Here is a 16496-nt window from a genome sequence, read left to right on the forward strand (position 1 = left end):
ATTTTTTATAGAACTTCATGCCAAACATATCTCATTAATGTATGTATGTATGTATGTATGTATGTATGTATGTATGTGAAGTGGCAAATACATAGATACAGAGATGGTTGGAGAGGAATGGAGAAAGACAGAATAACAATGAGGCAAATATGAAACACCACTAAACTTGTCTGAAGAACGTACAGGTGCTCTGCACTTTTCAACACAAATTTTAAGTTTGAAATCATTTTTTTAAAGGTTATCATGATTCAACCTTATCAAGTCCATGAGCTTTAGATTCATACCTCTGGGTGAGTCTGTATGTATGTTTCCAGAAAAGTTTAACTGATTGGGGCAGGCCCAACTTGAATATGGGTGGCCCCATCCCATGGACTGAATAAAGGGGAGATGAATTCAAGTATTTACTTTCCGTTGTCTCCTGACTATGTATCTAGTGTGGTCACCTGCTCTGGGCTCCACCTCGCATGCCTTGCCTGCCATGTTAGACACTGTATCTTTAGACTGAAACCCAAGAGAGACTCCCCCTCCTTTAAGTTGTTTTTGTCAGGAACTTGATCACTAATACAAAGTGTATTGGCTTCAGTGGGTAAAAGAGTTGCCCTGCAAGCCTGATACCCTGAGTTCATCCCCAAGTCCTAATGTAGAAGGAGGTAACTGACCCCCTGAAGTTGACATCTGATGTCTACATATACTGTGGCACGCTTGTACCTCCCCAATGATTAAAAAATAAAATTTAAAAATTAAAATAAAAAATCAAATGAAAAACTAAAGTTGTCACTGACTCTCTTCTATACTTTATAGATTGATTGCCTTCACTGACATCAGATCCCTGATCCTGGACCTCAACCTGACAAGTCAGTTGCACTAAATTCTCCAAATCCTGCCCAAATCTCTAGGTCCAGCACAATTCTGGCCTCTTTTTGTGCACTACCCCTTTTTCGTATTGTTGTATGTATATGGTGAGTCCTAGAGTTATGTGACACTAAGCCAGTTTCTGTTGGTCATGTGCTTAAACTACAGACTTGGATGACATGAATTTAAGTGTCAGTTTTGCTGTGTACACACCTTGTGACCTTAGGCTCCTCCTACCTTCTCTTTAAGTTTAACGGGAGTCAGCATTTCATGAGATGCTAAAGAACACTCAGAAAAAGTCTAGAAGCTTGAATCTAGATCTAGAAATTATCCCACAGTGTATGGCATTGGGTGACACATTTCTGTTCTGTGAGCCTGAGATTTCTCTTATGATCTATAAAGTAACTGGTTGGATGACTAAGTATTTCTCCACTCTGGGTGCACCTCAGAATTGCCTGCACTATTCTAAAAACACATTTAAAATACATCAATAACTAAAACTCTACCTCATCCCCCAATTCCAACTGGATTAGCCAGGGGTAACCCAGGCCTGCTCCCAAGTTTATCATGTATGACCCAGGTTGAGCTTCATTGAAGCAGCTAGCTCCCAAGGTTGCTTCCAGCTTTATAATTCTATGGAAAAGTTATTGGTGCATGTTTAGGACGTCATGTTGGTGAATTTAGGAACATAGTTTATGACATTAATAGACATAATCTCACAACAAATTTACTGCTTCTCTGGCTATGACGATCTTTTTTAAATGTATATGTGTACACAATCTCTGTCTTCAGACACACCAGAAGGACATTGGATTCCATTACAGTTCCAGCCCATTGTGTATGGTTCCATCCCTAGGCTTCTGGTCCTGATTTTTATAAGAAAGCAGGCTGAGCAAGCCATGGGGAGCAAACCAGTAAGCAACATCCCTCCATGGCCTCTGCATCAGCTCCAGCCTCCAGGTTCCTGGCCTATTTGAGTTCATGACCTCACTACTTTTAATGAGGAACTGTTATAAAAGGCAAATAATCCCCTTACCCACAACGTTGTCATGATGTTTCACCACAGCAGTAGGAATCCTAAGAAAGGCAAAGAGTGAGGACTCCATTTATCTGTGGGCCTAAGGACAAATATTTAGAATGTAGTCAGGAATTATGTTGAGTCCATAAAGTAGCAGTTGTAACTTCTCTTCCATGACCTTACTAGCACTAAGTAGTTGGCTGGGTTTCCAGTATCAGGCATGATTTCCCCCTTGCTGTGTGGGTCCTAAGACCAATTAGAGAGATGTTGGTTATTGGCAAGCTATGTAGGCCATTACAGAATGATCATGCCATGCAGGTCTTTGTGGTTCATAGGCATCATAGAGGCTAGGAGTGCTGGTTGCTTCCTTCCTTTGGAAGATTGCTAGTCCTCAGGGAAGAAGCATTCAGATCAGTTCCAGTTCAGTGACTTCTGGGCCCTGTGCCTGAAGTGCATGTTACTTTCAGTAATTATGACTTACTTTGCACATCCGAAGGGTAACCAAGGGCAATAGCACTAGGTTGCACGTTTTGGAAGTCTCTTAGAAAGCTATGCTGAAGAATTCAAAAGAGAACTCCTCTTGTTTGGTCTTGGGATTCTGTTGGATGGTCTTTGGAAGAAGCATTGTCTGCCCAGTTAAGAAAATTTCAATAAAACCATACCTGTGTATTTATGCACAGAATTACATGTTTTATAGTTTTTTTATTTTTTCAATTTTTATTATTTTATTTATTTACATTTACATTTACATTCCCGTCGTTGCCCCCCTCAGGGCTCTCCTCCCACAGTTCCTCATCCCATTCTTCCTCCCTCTTGCCTACAAGAGGGTGCTCCACACCACCAGGCCTTTTCCTTCCCTGGGGCCTCAAGTCTCTCAAGGATTAAGCACATCTTATCCCACCAAGACAGGACCAGACAGACTCTGCTATATTTGTACCAGGGACCTTGGACTGGCCCGTGTATGCCTCTGGTTGGTGGCTCAGTCTCTGGGAGCTCCCTGGGATCTGAGTAAGTTGAGACTGCTGGTCTTCCTATGGGGTCACTCTCCCCTTCAGCTTCATCAATCCTTTCTTGTAGTGCGGCGGGGCTATGGAAGGTACCCTGATTCCTGGTCGAGATAGGTCGAATCCTTGAGGACCCTAAAAGGGACAGTAGGTGCATTTCAAAGTCTCCCAGAAGGTCAGGGCCCTCTCATGTAGCTGCAGCCCCTCACAGTCCCCTGTAGACAGATCAGTCATGTAGGGCAACGCCCCAAGCCTCTCCTCCACAGGTGAGGGTACGAGGATATGTAGGCTCAAGACAGATCTGGCGCAGAAGCAGGACCACGCCCCCCAATATGTAGGTGAGGTCTTCCCAAGCTCTCTGGCCAAACCAATAGGAAGTACCTGCTGTCAGACAGGGGCCCATCCAAAAACTGTATTTAAGAATCGTGTTCAGAAGGATTTAAAGTCTGCAGGAACTATTCCATCTGAGAGCGTCTGTCACAAGAGTGCTAACACTGCTGCTTAGGGAAGAGATCTGCTCTCTCAAAATCGCCACCAGAAGCTCNCATAAACCTCTCAACAGCTACTCAGTCTCCTGCTGTCTCAGCGCTGCCCGACCAAGGAAGCAGCAGGATGGAAAGAGAAGCACTAGCAGCAGAGGCTGTAGAAGCTGTCCCCCCTCCCTGACTGAGTTCTCCCCCCCTCACCTGAACCAGCATACCAGCACCACACTTCCTCTAACCCAACCATAGGGTCCCCCAACCTCAGTATATTGGTCAGGTGTAACTATCTGCATCTGTGTCAGGCAACTGCTGATAGGGCCTCTCAGAGGACAACCATGCCAGGTTCCTGTCTGTAGGCACATCATAGCATCAGTAATAGTGCCAGGCCTTGGTTCTCTCCCATGAGATAGATCCCAAGTTGGGCCGGTCACTGGATCACCTTTCTTTCAGTCTCTTCTCCATTTTTGTCCCTGTAGTTTAGACCAGAACAATTCTGGGTCAGAAATGTTGACTGTGGATTAGTAACCCTGTTTCTCCTCTTGCGGCCCTGTCTATCTACTGGAGGTGGGTTTTTGAGTTTCCTCTTCCTAATGTTGGGCATTTTGGCTAAGGTCATCTCCATTGAGTCCTTTGAGTCTCACACCCCCTGGGTCTCTGGTACTTTCTAGATCATTCCCCTACCTCCCCCCAAAAAGTACAGAATACCTAGGGTATAACCCACCAACGGTAAGAAGGGTAACAAGTAGAAAGGTTCAAGTAAGGATGCTTCAATCCCACTTAGAAGGGGGAAGGAAATAATCACGAGGCAGACAGAGGGAGGATCCTGGGTGGGAGAGAGGAGGGAGAGGGGGAAAAGGGGATAGGAGAGAAATATTATAGTTTTTAAAAAGACAGTAAAGTGTGATTCCTCAAAGCTGACAAAGTGTAAGAAAAAGTCGAAAGGCCCCAGCACTCCTCAATGAACTCCAGGCAATTAAGGAATGTTGAGAGCAGGGTAATAGTCTTCACTAGAGAAGAGCACACAGATCAGTTACCCACAAGCAAAGGATCAGCCCTGAAAACTTATATTTGAGTAACTATAGAAACTGAGCAGGTCATATCTTATTTACAAATGTATATGTATATACGCATACATATATGTCTGTAACAACAATTAATGACAAAAGAGTCCACGAATTTGACAAAGAGAGAGGAGTATATGGGAGGATTAAGAGTGGAGGAAAAGGAGGGGGATGATGTGATTATATGATCTCAGAAATAAAAGGAACAGTATTGCTGTGGATTCTTTGCTGTTGGTATTGAACTCCTTTCTCACATACAGTGGTGCAGGGCTCGATGAGATGGCAGGGACATAAACTTTGATATGTTAGCGTTGATGAAGAACAGCTAAGATTTTTCTCCACCTCAATGAAAAGAGACCTTTTTGACAATCTCAGCATCCTCACAAAATGATTATCGCCTCCTTGCATCCCCTACTAGCTATAGAAAATGAGCCGCTGTAATGTATGTTCTTAATGGGAATGTGGCATGTCAACGAGCTGTTTCTGTCATTGTGCTTTAGTCTGATATTCCAATATGCCCCTGCTGCTTTTCATAGACTTAGAGGGGGAAGAGAGACAGTGGTTCCCCCTTGGTTCACATTTGACCAATTGCCGTGCTTGAGGCAATCACAAAACACCATAGGTGTTGAAATGATTAGGGTCAATTAAGACAGGGCTGTCTCTAAGGAAGAAGCCACTATCAAGCCTTCGATCTCCCAACAGCACAGGTTGTGTGTTCCTGCAGCAGCAATTACCTAAAAATATCTAGTACTTAATTACTTCCAAAGTGTCAGTCTTCATAACAGCGTATTAGAATGTTCTAATTGATAGCACAGCTGCAGCTCGTCTGCTTGACACTGGCATATGGCTTGCAATGTTATTTTACCTTGATCAGTTTTCTTTGTTTATAAAGCTCACTTAAAGATTGCAGATTTCAGAAACAATCTATCTGTGGTTTGTCTTACAGTTTTTTTTTTTTTAAATTTACCATTACACGCTTTGCAAGATAGTAAAAAAAAAACAACAAAAACAAAAACCAAGCAAAACAAAAGACCAAATAGAAAACAATAGAGAACAAATAGAAAAGAAAGTAAAAAAGAAAACAATAGCTCAGAGGCCAGGAATAACTGAATTACACTGGAAAACTCCCTGCTCCTGTGGCTTTTACATTTCACTTTAAGAAAAACCCTATACATATGTAATCAAGGGCTTGTACCAAGTTTATCATCCTTAAAACCTTGATAAGATTGGCCAGAGCCTCCATCCCAGAGGTCCTCAAGCTGTGAGCTTCTAGGAGGCTAACTCTACCAGAGACACCTGTAGCTCTGAGCTCTTAGCATTGCTGCTTTATTTCAAGATCTGTTTTATTGCAAGATCTGCTCACTGGGCTGTGCATGCTGTTTCTGTCCTATGCCATGTTGACTTAAACAAACAGTGGATTTTACTGAAGCTTGCAGATCCAGGGTTTTTCTTTGTTTCTTCCTTTATTTGCCACAGGCATGTAAACAAGTTCGAGAGCTCTGCTAGTCTCCCTTTTCTGTACACAGAGCTCCCCCACCATGTTGTGCTCCCATCCCCCAGTTCCCTCTGGGTCTCTTTCTTTGTGATTCTTTAGTCCTTGTGCCATTTGTCTCTGGTGGAATATAAACACATTACAAATACTACCATGCAGAATCGTCTCTGCTCTATTTTATTTCAACTCCCAAACTTAGTCTGTACCCCTTGTATAGCCACAGGTGTCAGTGCCTAGCAGTGCCCTTCTGGTTAGATTTTTTTTATAGCAAACACACACACACACACACACACACACACACACACACACACACACACACACACACACACACAGCGTGTCTCAAAGTTTATAAAGCTTACATGTTGATTTAAATTCATTAAAACAACTTGGCAATGGAGTTTCTTTTGATATGGCTCCCTTTATTATGTGGAAGGCTCTGGCTTTTTACTAATTCTAAGTGATCATCTACATAACTGTCAAAGGAATCATCTAGAGGGTTTGTAAAATAGTCTTGTTAATAGGATCTAATGGCTATCTAGGTATTCATAGTTGGTAGTGAATGGATATATTACCGTTAGTTAATTTATAATGTCTATATTACCCTCAGGGACATATGGTATCTTAAACTAAAAGGATAATAATCTCTGTGTTCTGCTTAGAATAGGTACTGAAATATAATAAGCACTCAATAAAGGCAAATGGCTAATATTATTTTGGTTAATATTGAGATTTAAGGGCATGGTAGTGGTTAAATCAGTGGGTCACTGATAGGAAATTCTCAAGTCCTAGGGAGTTGCTGATGCTGTTTGGATTCTTATAACTAAACAGTTCATTAGATGTATGGGTATTGGCAGGACTTCATTTACACATTGCTCCTTTTTTTTAAAATCACAATTCTCTTGCTTTATCTACTTTTCTTGGGCAACTGGAGAATTATTCTTAAATGAATGCCCAACCTCCTTAGTGTTCCCTGTAACATCTTGATTTCTCCAAACCTTAACTTTCCTGTGCTCTGTGCACTTGTGTGTTCTAGTTATAGCCATACCCCAAGAGAGTATGCTTGCTGAAGTAACTTTAAATGAGAATTCTCATTTCGAATGACAGGTAAACTCTGATCTGTATGGTGGGATAAGGGAGATAACTTTAGGAGCTAAATTATGCAGTGTTAGAGTTACCCATCATTGATCATTTCCTATCTTATAAATAATTTCATGTACTGATTTGATTCATTTCCCTTTCAATATGTAAACTATACTCCAATCTTAAAGGCTCCAAGTGTTTTCTGAACCCCGTTGATGTCTTGCTAGCTCATTGAGCAGGGTACTTTAACTTTAACCTCCTTTTACATGAGCCAGATAAGGCCAGGGAAGATGTTCTTTCATAAACTGAGGCAGGGTTGTACAGAGGCCAGAGGCAAGTAGCAACTCAATTAGCAGAACATGAGAGGCCAAGCCCTGTGGGAAGTGTCCTAAGTACTGTCAAGTCATAAGGTGGAGGATCTGGGCATGCTTCAGCAGCTCGGTGTCTGCCTGAAGTTTGTTCCAAGGACAGTTACTTCAGAAGTCGAACTCATTCGTTAGTCCACACTGTAATGAAGACTATCAATCAAAAAGGCATGTCGCTTGTGCATAACGGAGTTTATTGTTGTCTTTCCGAAATGATTTCTTTGGCTGTTTAGCCCCTAAATAGAATTCTGTACTGGAGAACATATTGAAAACACTGTTGTTTTGCTTCATAAGATGGCAAAATTGGTGCATCTGTTTTTCTCCCTGTTTACCGGTAGCTGTGCAAATGCTCAGACACACCCCTTGCTTTAGCCTCGGGCTTTTTCTACTGCAGTCAGCCAGCTGGAGACTCTTACTTTCATTTCTGGAGTTGTTCCCTTTAACAAAGAGAACAGACTATTTAGGGGAAAGGTCTCAATTCAGTCACAAAGATTTCTCTTACCACACCTATCTGACTTCATGAAAGGTATGGGCAGGAAATGTGAATTACAAGGAAATTATGGCTCAAGTAGTATAGGGCCAGAATGGGGCATGTACACAAAATCATTATCAGTTATTGAGTACCTTAGAGAGTAGATGGGAATATATGGAGCTTGAGTTTAGCTCATACTGCTTATATCTCTATATGTGTTAAAAGGTCAGTTTACAGGAAATATATATATATATATATATATATATATATATATATATATATATATATATATATATATATATAGAGAGAGAGAGAGAGAGGAGGAAGGGGAGGGAGAGAGAGAGAGAGAGAGAGAGAGAGAGAGAGAGAGAGAGAGAGAGAGAGAGTGTGTTCATATGGAGGTTAGCAGGCAGCTTGTGGGAATTGATTTGATTCTCTCTTCTCACCATTTAGGTCCCAGGGATTAAATTTGGGTTGTCAGGCTTAGTGACAAATGTCTTTATCCCCTGAGCCATCTTGCCAGCCTCAAAATTTTTTTTTTAGCAGGGTCTCACTATGTAGCTCAGGTTGGCTAATAACTTAGTAGGTAGCAAAGATATTTTTCAATTTTGCTCACCCCCATGTTAACTAAAAGTATAAAGCAGTCCTGCATCTATATTTATACTTTGCTCTGGAACTCCACAAAATTCTTAAAATGGTGATCGTGAAAAATCTTTGTAAATGGAAGAGCGTGGTGCAGATGCAGGGACTTGGCTAGACAATCACAGAATCTTAATATTTGATGGTACATTAAAGGTCACCCAGTCCAATTGCTTCCCCTGTGCTTGAAGAATCTGCTATTATTATTCTATTTACTTAAAGGTTTACAACGAGATGGAAGTACTAATTGGGGAGAGACTGAATGAATCATTCAGCAAATAGTCACTTGGTGCCACTGTTGTTCAGATGCTGTCATGGATATTGTAAATGCAGCAGTGAATGGAACACACATGACCTCTGCTCTTGTAGAACTTGGAGGAAATTTGAGGAGGAAGAGACATGTAGGTGAACAGAGTAATGCAGCTCACTTCTGATAGTGACATATTGTCTGCAGGGAATTCAAATAGGAGCATGTACTAGAGAGTGATTTTTTGTTGAAAATCTTAGAGATGACTAGAAAAGGGTTTTTCTGAGGAAGCAATATGGATTTAGTTTTGAATGGCAAACAGGAGCCAGCTAGCTAAGACCAAGAGGAAGCAGTTTGCAGGCAGAGGAGATAACCAGTGAAGAAGTCCTGATGAGGAAGATGTGTTTGAGGAGGAATAGGATCTCTCCTGAGTTTGAGCAGAAGAGAGAGGAGAGGGCACCTTAAAGGGAGGCTGGGCCAGATCATGAAAGAAACTGAAAAAAAAAAACCCAAAAATTTACATTTGACTAAATGTTATTGGAAGCCATTAGGAAGATTTAAACAAGAGCACTTATATCATAATTTATGAATTTTCATAAGAATCCTCTGCCCTGAGCCAGCTCTAGTGACCCACATGCGTAATCCCAGGACGAGGGAGACAGAAGCAGAAGGCTCACCCTCTGAATTTGAGGTCAACTGGGGTTATATAGTAACATTAAGGTCAGTGAGAGCTACAGAGTCCCTATCTTAAAAATAACAATTATAAATAAATTACTATCAACCCATTTTTAATAAGACAATCTGATGCTTGCTTTGTTGAAAATGTAATGGCGTACTGGTATGGGTAGGAAGTGGGATAACAGTGATGCCATGGCCCAAGTTATTCGTTTCCTCCCTGCCATGATTTCCTGTAGGGGTGGGTCACTCAAGCCTTTGCTTTTTGACCCAATTTGGCGAATAAAATGTTAGCAAGTATAAATAACCTATCCAGTCTGAGCAGAACTTCAAATATATCTGTATTTGGCTCTGCCACTCTGAGCCTCTCTTTCCCACCATGAGACCAGCCCTGCCTTCAGGCTGGGTGCTTAAAAGACATGTGGAGCTGAAATTGCTAGCAAAACCTAGCGAGATCTCATTGAGCTGCAGCCCTTCCCTGACTCAAATAAGTGATAAATATTTATTTATGGAAGGTCCACAGACCTTGGTTGGGGTCATTTGATTGTTTTTCAAATAAACACCACCTTCAACAAAACAAAACAATTACTGGTAACAGTGGAAGTGGTGTGAGAGGCAATTTATCATTCATTCATACATACCTATGTGAATGGTATATATGTATATAGTTTAAAGAGAGAACAATAGCACTTGTGATGTTTGGATCATATGGGATGAAAGAGATGGAGAAGAGACATTGATGACTTTTTGAGCAACTTGGTAACATTGTTTTTAGCACAAAGAAGACTTTGGGAAGGCAGCTATAGGAGGACATAGAAACTCATTTTCTCAAACCATAAGCTTGAGGTAATTGTTCATATATTGATCCACTTATGCCTCCCAATAAATTCTTATTTTTATTTGTTTGGTTTGAAATTATATCTACAGGAAGAATGTTTGGTGACTTACAGTTAAATTTCTGGTAAAACGGTTAATACAAAGGGATCCAGAAGGGAAATTACGTTGAAAAATTCTGGCAGAGAAAAACTATTCCAATCCAGTACAATTAGTTTTGAGCTTCTTAGTAACCAAAATGAAGAACGAAAGGCAATGACTTATAAAAGTCTCATTTTCTGGGGCAGTGGCTCTCATTCTGTGCTGCAGAGTATAATCCTGGGGATTAGCTAAGCACATTGTGAATGGTGACCCTTGGAACTCCAGCTCAGCAGCCCGGTCCCGTGCCCATTCCTAGAAATTCAAATTCAGCTGTTCTGGGAAGGAATTGGCACACAAATATGTTTACTGTGAGATGATTTTAACGTGGTGCCAAAATTGAGAACTGCTAGTTTTGTAGAAGAAACTATACCCATTGACACGGAAAGATAAATTTGTTCTTGAGCTCTAATTAAATTTGTCCCCAGCAATTTTATGAAAGGGGCGCTGAGCTGTGTCATGGGTATTGCTATATTCAGTAATTTCACAGGAGATATAGAAACCTTCCCACTTTGCTGCTTGTTATATGCACCCCAATTGAAAGTTGTTGTGATGAAGAATTATAGTCATATAAAAATCATCTCCCTACAAGACAGAGTGACAGGGTCCAGTTCTGTAGCTTTTGGGCAATTTGATTCGGTGCAGCATTAAGCTTACAGAATCGTGAAGAAGATTTAATGAAACTGTTGTGACCACCAATAGTTTCAGGTGGTCAGCGGACCACTGTGGTCCATTCCTCAGGGGCTCAGGTCTTTTTACTGGAAGCTGGCTTATGGTGGGACACGGAGTGGCTTGTGTTCTCCTTTCCTTTTACTTCTGTCACTATTATGCCAAGCAGGCTTTTCCTTTGGGGGAAGACACTTAGGCAGAGAATAAAATTAAGAAATAATGTAATGATGATGGTGGCAATTCTTTGCACAGCCTAAGAGCAGTTGGCTGCTAATTGTGGAGTGGTAATAAGGGGGGCCCTGGGCCATAAGGTTTGCATTTGGAACACCTGTAGTTTTCATTTAACACCATGGATCATTAAACAGCTGCTCAGAATGGCCTTATTAAAACAAACACAGTTGCACTGTTTTGTGCATGTGTTAGACTGTAGCAAGCAGATCAGATGCAAGCTGAGGGAATCTCGATTTTACAAAAGCCGTAACCATAGCATATTCTAAAGGTGCTATCTCATGAAGGCCAACCTATATAGATGCTTCCTTCTGCTGTCGGGAAGCTGAAGTTTGCTTTAAGTGCTTTGGCTGTGCCTCAGGAGTCCAGGAAATGAGGTGATGGGAGTCTTTTGGGAGGGAGGCCCTCATTCAAGCGAGAAGTGCTCTAAACCTGGCTTGTCAAGTGTGTTCTTCTCACTGAGAAAAGCAAGTGACACTGTTCTCAGTAATGTGAAGATGGTTTTCTGGGAACAAAGAATGCTTTTTGAGGATTTCTGTCATTGAAATGGTATTTTTTTCCTTCCATCTCCCACACTTTCAGAGTGAGGCCCCCTTAAAAGTTTTATTATATACTTTTGAGATGACTAATTAAAATTAGATTCAGGATCGGTGCCCAGGGTTAAGATACAGATTTTTTCTATATTAAAATAAATGATTGCAATGTAGTCCCATAGAGCTTCCTGTGATTGAAGCTTTGTCCCTACTACAGAGAGGTGGGTACTAGTCGTAGGGGATGAGGTCTTGGGTGCACTACTCTTGGAATGAGTTACTGTAGAACTTCTAGAATCCCGTTAGTGCTTATGAGAGTGGGTTTTTTACAACATGAGGCTACCTGTTACGCTTAGCATCTTTTGCACACAGCCTTTGTGTTTTCTTCACCCTTTTGCTCCAGCTTAACTAGAGGAACTCTAGTCAGATGTCATGTCCTTTGGACTTTTCAGCCACCAGACTTGGGAATTAAACAGCCAAACGAATCCATTTTCTTTGCAATTTACCTAGCCTCATGTATTTCGATACAGCAGTGTAAAATGGACTAAGATATAGGTCCTGTCCTTGGTGGAAATATTTAAATATTTATTAGTTTTTTTGTCAAAGGATGGTGAATGTTTCTGGATATATAAATCTCAAAGGTATGGTTTGAGTAGATACATGCTGGTACTTTAAAGGTATATTTTATGAGTATGGCAGTAGAGAATGTGTAAAGATAGAGTGAGGGAGAAGAACATAAAGCTTTAAATGTAGATTAATCTTTGATGTACAAATACATGTCCATGAGGAGTGATTTATGTCTTTACCCTAATTCTACCTAGAATTCTCTTTGTTTATGGCCCCGATTTCGTTAATTGACAAGAACTTGTTTCTGTCATTGCAATCCTAAGTGATAGAATCAGAGTAGGAAAAGAGATCTTAGTAAAGGCAATTCCTTTGTCATTTGAACTATAGTTATGAGTGAATTTCCCATTTCTTCAATATCATACTTAAGGTAATTTACTTTATAAAGAGATGAGGTTTATATTTTATTCCTGAGTCTGTAGATTTTAGTACAGACTAGGTAGCTACATAAGTTTGGGCCTTTGGGGAGTGTGTGTGTGCATCACATGTAATGAAGCAAAACACATTATGATTCAGGGAACAGGGAAAGATACTGAGAAACCTGAGAAACCAGGGTCCTATAATCTTCTCCAGGGCAAGCTTTTAGTGACTTTAGGCCCTCTCTTTATACTTGACTGCCCAAAGGATCCATCCCTCTCCAACAGAGACACCCTGGAGGCAAAGCCTTTAACAGAGAAACACATGAGAACCTTACTGAGGCTTAAAGCATCACAGGTTAGTATGAAAAACATTGACAGACAGTGTTTTGAGTGGATATACTTTGCTCTCTCTTCTCTCCTGTAGGAACCCCTTGTCAGGTGCCACCCACCTCAACCTACTTCCTGGCTCTGGTTTATATTGACAAGTTAATCTTTGGCATAATTGTTTAAGCTAGTGGTTCAGTTTGAGTCCTCTTCATCCTCACCTCTGCTCTCCTTTTCTCCTTTGGTGGGTCAGCCCTTCTTTCCTTTCCTACTCTCTTGTATTACCTGCTGGTTCCTAGATCCCTCAATGGTGTTGTCAGATTGGCTTTAGGAAAAGATGGGAAAGTGCTGCAACATGATAGGGAAATGGCTAGAGGAGCCATTGCTTCAAGGTCCTGTCCTTCAGCTAATGAGATGAAATACTATTATGGGGGATTCAGGCATCTTATTGGCTAGAAGTGAAGTTGGGAGCAAGGGCAGGATGGGATACTTTAGTCATTTCCTATTGGATTTTAAGACTAATTAATCATAGCATGCAGTTTTCTTCTATGTTCATTTGTTTCTAGAGTTAGCCTTTTATCTCCCAGGCACGAATGATAAAAGGCTATCAATAAATATTTTTCAATGAGCAAGCATGTCTAGGGACATCACTTTGTCTATTTGCATGCTGCATCCTAGATAAAAAATCGGGCAAACAAACAAACAAGCAAACAAACAAAACCCAGCATCCCCAAGCAGAAGAATTACATTGCCAAGAACCTCATCCATGTTTTTGGCTTGGGGCTAAATTTCAGTTAAAAGATCCAGCTAAGCATTATGGGCAAGAGGGTCCTGCTGGTTTTGCCTCTACTGTTGTGTAAGAATAGACAGAAGAAATCTATCTTTTCCCCTTAAGTAACTTCTCCTTAAATGCACTTTCAGATTGGCAAAAGGAGCTTTGTAAACAAAGAGTTAATTCCTCCCACCTCTGTTTCCTTTCCTTTCCTTTCTTTTCATTTCTTTGCTTTTCAGTTTGAATTTATTTTTAGCACTAGGCTTCTCTCCATTCTTCTCAAAATTATAATTACTAATGCATATTAATTGTATATACTAATAGACTTAACTATGCCATTTCCATACATACATATAAAATGCTTCATAATCTCACTCCATTTCAAGATCTGGTGACGATGAAAAGAAGAGATAGTGCTAGTTTTAGTTTATATTTTGCATGGAGACTGATGACTTTCAGGGTTTTTTTCCCAGTTCTTGCTGTCTTGAGTCTGGATTCAAGTTAATCTGTGTAGTCAAAAATTCTATTCTAGGATTCTAATTTCTAAGGCTTGTTTTAGTTGTGGGGACAGACATTTAAAGACTCAAACCACTGGTATTTTATCCCCCTCACATTCCTCATCATGTCTGTTTGAATACTTCTAGGCTCTTTGAGAGCTATTATACAGACAACTGTATATTAGAATTTAGACTGTTTCAGGTTTTTGTAAGGTCATCCAAAGTTTTTAGGACATCCTTAGAGAAATGCCCAGCAATGCTTTATAATCACACATAGTAAGTTTTCAGCAGCAAACTGTATAAATATTCACTCTATGCAAGATAAACAAAGGGTATAAATGTCAAAATAGTTCATGTCAGATTTTGATACCAGATAACTTATAAAAATCTTTCCATTACAGAGCCCTTTGTACTTGTAATTGAATATAAATGTTTGTGGGCTTACATTTTAACTATCGTCTAGACAATTTCCTAAGCACTCATTGTATGCTAGGCATCATGGAAGGAATTTGGCTCATAGAGATTTGTGCTTTGCATGCTAATAGTAGTATTCTGAGGGATTGGCATCCCATGCCTTCAAAAGTGCTGGATTACCAGGCGATGCTGCAGATAAGGATTTGCCCATTTCTATTCGGTTTGTCTGGCTGTTTACAGCTTTGGCCTAAGGTTTGGCCATGGACTCATGCATTCATTCATGTGGATCTGTCATCCCAGGCTGGAGATGGCCCTACATTTCATCCTAGCTCTGCCCCCAATTCTCTTCAGCTCAAAGGCCAGATTGTGGCAGCCTGGTCATCTTCTCTAAGCAAACAAATCCCATCCTATCTCTGGTTTTGCTTTTGAGAATCTATTTTAGCACTGACATTTTATGGGGACTTCTGCCCTGCCCTACTTGGTCAAGTTAAGACAAGCTTGACCTGAGAAATGGTTGAGAAGGAAATAAATAAAGGTGAAGGTTAAATGCATGCAGCACCCGTGCAGATTGACGAGATGCCTGGAAAGCAAGTATAAGAAATTAAGCAAGTAAATAACAGAACATCATGGAGCACTGCTCTGTAACTTGATGGCTGCCTGTCCATGCCTCTTCCTGAGCCCATGCTCCAGCTTTCAATATTCTGCTGGATAATGAATGTTTTCTAGAAGGAAATGTCAGAACTCTTTCTTCTATACGTACCAAGGAATGAATTTGGTGAAATGATAACTAATGGATGAAAGAAATAATGAAAACCTGTAATTACCTATGATAAACAATATGGTATGCTTTCTTTTCTTTGTTCTGAATCTGCTGCAGCGTTGTGGAATGCAGTATTTCAGGCAGGCATTGCTTTTCAATTATATGGCTCATGCTAAAGTTCCTGCTGACAGGGAGAATGAAAGCATATTTTGGTTATTATGTTTTGCTTCCTTCCACATGGAATCCAAATGCCTATATGCTAATGTAAGCCCCGATGACAGGAAGTCCAAGTGGAAATGTTATTAGAAAGCTATGAATATGTAGTTAATGAAATATGTATGATTACAATATTGCAGGACATGTGTAATATTGATGGAAACTCAACTGATCTCAATATTTAATAAAGACTTAATTTAAAATATGGATATTTCAGGGAGTGGGTTGTTTTATTCTTTCTGCAAATGCAGCATATGTTAATTTATTGCTGAGAATTTGTCTGGTGGATTCAATTTCCTCCTGTAATTTCTCATTTTGAATTTTCCTTTTTTGGAAGCGTGCGTCTGTGTGCCAGTCTGAACTCACTACGTCTGAGTGTCCTAGGGTGATAGAAACAAGAATCACATGTTTGAAGGCATTTGAGAGCAGATAAACTGGCCACTAACGATCTCCTATAGTCTGTTTTAATTGGCATTTGCAGCTATTGGGGGAATGTAGGTCAATAACACAGCTTTAGATACTGATTTTAAGCCTCAGTGTTTAGCCTAGGCATTGGTTAAAGTGGTGGTCCAGGAAGTGGACTTAACACAGACTGAAATTGCCTGTGTAGTTATCAGAAAATGTACTTGCAGGTTGGTTGAGCTCAGGTCTTTTTATGAATGCCAAGAAAATGACAGCCTATATAGATCATTAATAACTGAGCAGTAGAGGGTCACAGAAAGACAAATGGAAGCTGCAATCCAT

This window comes from Rattus rattus, chromosome 1 (assembly GCF_011064425.1).
Source record: "Rattus rattus isolate New Zealand chromosome 1, Rrattus_CSIRO_v1, whole genome shotgun sequence".
Classification (NCBI taxonomy): domain Eukaryota; kingdom Metazoa; phylum Chordata; class Mammalia; order Rodentia; family Muridae; genus Rattus; species Rattus rattus.